Consider the following 3,907-nt stretch of genomic DNA (forward strand, 5'->3'; position numbering starts at 1 on the left):
GGTTAATAATAATAATAATAATAATAATAATAATAATAATGAAAATAACATGGAATATTATGTGTAGGGGTTAATTGACGTTTAAATGAAGTGTTTTTGGGTATGACTTGTAAACTTCCGAAATCCGAGGGACTAGTTGCGTCAAAACAAGAAATCAGTTTGTGTTGTTCATCTGTAGTCGACGAGCACGACCTGTATGTCGTTTTCCCACTCCATGGCCTAACCTTCTGAAAAGCATATTAGATTCCCATCCAATTTCTTACATATAAATACTCTCGTATGGATCACTAGGGTATGGGGAGGTCCTTATTATGCCCGCCGCAAAAGAGAGTGAAGCGAGGGAATGTGGGATCGAAATCTATCCCATCGAAATGTTGTGATGCCGATGCAGATTCCCAGCGACATCAATTAGTTGAGAGAGGGAACATGAAGGTGAATATAGTCCACGGTGGGGATGGATGACCCATGGATGATCTCCGGTGGTGACAGGGAAAGGGGATAGTGAGAGAAAATGGGTCTAGGCCTCCGATGAGAGATATGTAGAATGTATCTGGTGACTCGGCTCCTATGGCTTCTCCACATCAACAAGATAAGAGATAGGGGATTTAGAATTGAGAGAGAAGATGTAGAAACAGAGAAGAGACCAGCGAGGGTGAGAAAGGCGGATTCCGGAGACCTCAATCTGTTGAGAAGGAATGTTGTTCCGGCAAATGTGTGTGTGCCTCACTGTGTTTATTAAATCTCCAAGTTTAGGAAAGATAATGGCCTCAAACGTATAGGTTCTTGGCTGTAGCTTCTTCATTTAGCTATGGAGGATGCAAGATTTTGGGTTCCTATGGAGAGGCTGTGACGTGAATGTAGAAAAGGTACATCTTTGACTTTTATGTATTTTGACTCTCATCTAGGGTAAAAGATACTGAATGTATAATTGGTTTCTAGTGGGCTAGAGTAATTGGACTTCTATGTTTTGGGCCAATTCATCAAGAGTTGTTATGTTGTGGGCTTAAATGGGATCCGATTTCACAAGTTATATATATATATATATATATATATATATATATATATATATATATATATATATATATATATTATGAATTAAAAGAGAATAAGATGACCATTAGTTAGAAATTAACTTAGTGGACTTTTTCACTTAATTTAGCATGACTTAATATTTCTAGTTGGGTTAATTGAGTTAGTTAATTAACCAAAAAGGGTTGATATGTCATAATATTTAGATTACGTATTCTTATATACATTTGGTTTTATAGGATAATTAGATGGTCAAAAGACAAGGATCAAGAGGGTGGTTCGTGTTGGCTTATTCACTTATAGAGTCTTGCATGCAAGACTTGAATTCCTAGATTCAGGTGAGTTTTCCTCACTATACTCAAGGGTTTAAGGCACCAAGGCCGGCCCTTTTTAGATTGTTATCCTGATATGTTATATGCTTGAGTATCGTATGATCTGTTAGATCAGTATCCTGGTAGATAAGATAATATTATGTTATTATGATCTGTTAGATCGGTATCGTGGTAGATAGGATGTTATTATGCTGTTACTATTTGTTAGATCGGTTCGTCTGTCTATAGACTGTTGTGTAACTATCTGTTATATGTGCACATGTTTGATTGGTCGTTGAGGCTTATCTGCTTTGTGCGAAAGCCAACAGACTTGGGCATTCCACCCCGATGGTTATGGGTCGTGAGTATTCCATCTCGAGGATGATTAGACTCGTAGTATGTGGGCATTCCAACCCGATGGTTGTGGGCCGTGAGTATTCCATTCCGAGGATGATTGGACTCGTAGTATGTGGGCATTCCAACCCGATGGTTGTGGGCCGTGAGTATTCCATCCCGAGGATGATTGGACTCGTAGTATGTGGGCATTCCAACCCGATGGTTGTGGGCCGAGGGTATACCATCCCGAGGATGACTGGACCCATAGTATGTTGGCATTCCAACCTGATGGCTGAGGGTCTGGGGTATTCCAACCGATGGTTGACTGGACACATAGTATGATGCTTGTGATTATATGTGTATTGGTGTATGTATGGGTATTTTGGGGGAACTCACTAAGCTTTGTGCTTACGGTTTCATTTTATTGTTTCAGGTGCTTCAGATGTCTCGGCAAGGCGAAGGCGTGACCGTACACATCCTCGTGTTTTTGGAACTTATGATTTCTGGGATACTCTGATATGAAACTATTTTGAAAACAAATTTGTAATAATTATTGGTTTTTGAAAAATTTAAAAGGTTTTAAATTGGCTTGATTTTTCTGGATGTTACATTAGGACATGAATCTTGTCCAAAAAGCCTTAGAATCTCAAATCCACTCATGCAAACCTAGATCTAAGGTCTAGCCATCAGATGATCACTGAAAGTCTCAAGCTTGCTTCCATTCATGTCCCTTTTGGGCTCAAAAGGCCATAAATACTTCATTAGCACTTGCATGAGAACTCTAAGGGCATAAAGTTTGCACCTTTATGTCCTCATAGCCTCACAAGGTACTAGATCTGGAAGGACAACTCATGGGTCAAACCTTACCCACAAGTTAGCAAATCTTGGACCAAAAACCCTTAAAAGAGGTCATAAATAGATCTAAGAAGGGAATGATCAAGTTTGAGGCTTTATTACCAGAAAATGCAGTGAATGAAGTGTAGCTCTTGGATCTACTTCTTCCCCTTTGAACCTTCTATCTTCTTCTCCTTCCACAAGCTTCAAAATACACAACAACACTCAAAAATGGCAAGAACAAGCTCCAAATCACTCAAGGTGGATTAGGGTTTCGATAATAGGGTTTGGAGGTGATGGAGGCTGGGGTGGAGGCCATATATGATGCTTAAATAAGGTGCAAACCCTGAAGATTAGGGTTTCCCCCTGATTGACCTAGTCGTCGAGTCCAGGTTCTGACTCGTCGTGTAGACCATTTAAATCCAGCGGCCAAGTTGGCATCTACTCGACGAGTTAGGCCTACCAACTCGTCGAGTAGCTCTTACAAAATGAATACTTTAATAAATTAAATACATACCGGGAACGGGACGTTACAATTTTCCCCCACTTGTCTTAGACTTTGTTCTCGAAGTCTGCTACTTCCGTAAACAACTCCGGGTAGTGCTCCCTCATCTCCTCCTCGGGCTCCCATGTCCACTCTGAACCTTTGCGGTACTGTCACTGCACCTTAACTAACTCCACCCTCTTGTTCCTCAACTCCTTCGTCTTGCGATCTAAAATCGTCATTGGTCTATCGATGTAGTTCAGGCTGTCATCAACCTGAATATCCTCAAGGGGTACCACTGCTGAATCATCCACTAAGCACTTCCGCAACTGAGAAATATGGAAAGTGTTGTGGATCTAAATGAGCTCTGCTAGAAGATCTAATCGGTAAGCAACCCGACCCACCCGGGCCAACACCCTAAACGGACCTATGAACCTGGGGCCCAACTTGCCCCGCTTCCGGAACCTGATAACACCCTTCCAGGGTGACACCTTCAGGAGGACCATATCGCCCACCTGGAACTCCAAGTCTGAACGCCGCTTATCGGCGTAGCTTTTTTGCTCACTCTGAGTAGTCTGGAGCCTGCTCCGGACCTATTGGATCCGCTCGGTGGTCTTGAGTACTACCTCCGTACTCCCCATAACTCTCTGACCGAACTCACTCCAAAAGATTGGGGTCCTACACTTCCTCCCATAGAGCATCTCAAAGGGAGGTCGGTCTATACTGGCATGGTAACTGTTGTTATACGAAAATTCCGCTAACGGAAGATACGTATCCCAACTGCCATCGAAATCTAACACGCATGCGCAGCATGTCCTCAAGAGTCTGAATCGTCCTCTCACTCTGCCCGTCCGTCTGGGGATGGAAAGCGGTGCTGAAGTGGAGACGAGTACCCATCTCCTCGTGAAACCGC

General features: G+C 42.4%; 1 long non-coding RNA gene across 1 annotated transcript; it reads left to right on the forward strand.

Moving 5' to 3' along the window:
- The first annotated feature begins 217 nt into the window (after nucleotides 1–217).
- LOC145133315 (uncharacterized) lies at nucleotides 218–2,269 on the forward strand. The gene is made up of 3 exons (XR_013718530.1): nucleotides 218–866; nucleotides 1,269–1,367; nucleotides 2,110–2,269. It is a non-coding gene; the product is annotated as an uncharacterized LOC145133315 (long non-coding RNA).
- Nucleotides 2,270–3,907: the final 1,638 nt, after the last annotated feature.

Source organism: Lactuca virosa, chromosome 8 (assembly GCF_052849685.1).
Source record: "Lactuca virosa cultivar CGN04683 chromosome 8, Lactuca_virosa_CGN04683_v6, whole genome shotgun sequence".
NCBI classification, from domain to species: domain Eukaryota; kingdom Viridiplantae; phylum Streptophyta; class Magnoliopsida; order Asterales; family Asteraceae; genus Lactuca; species Lactuca virosa.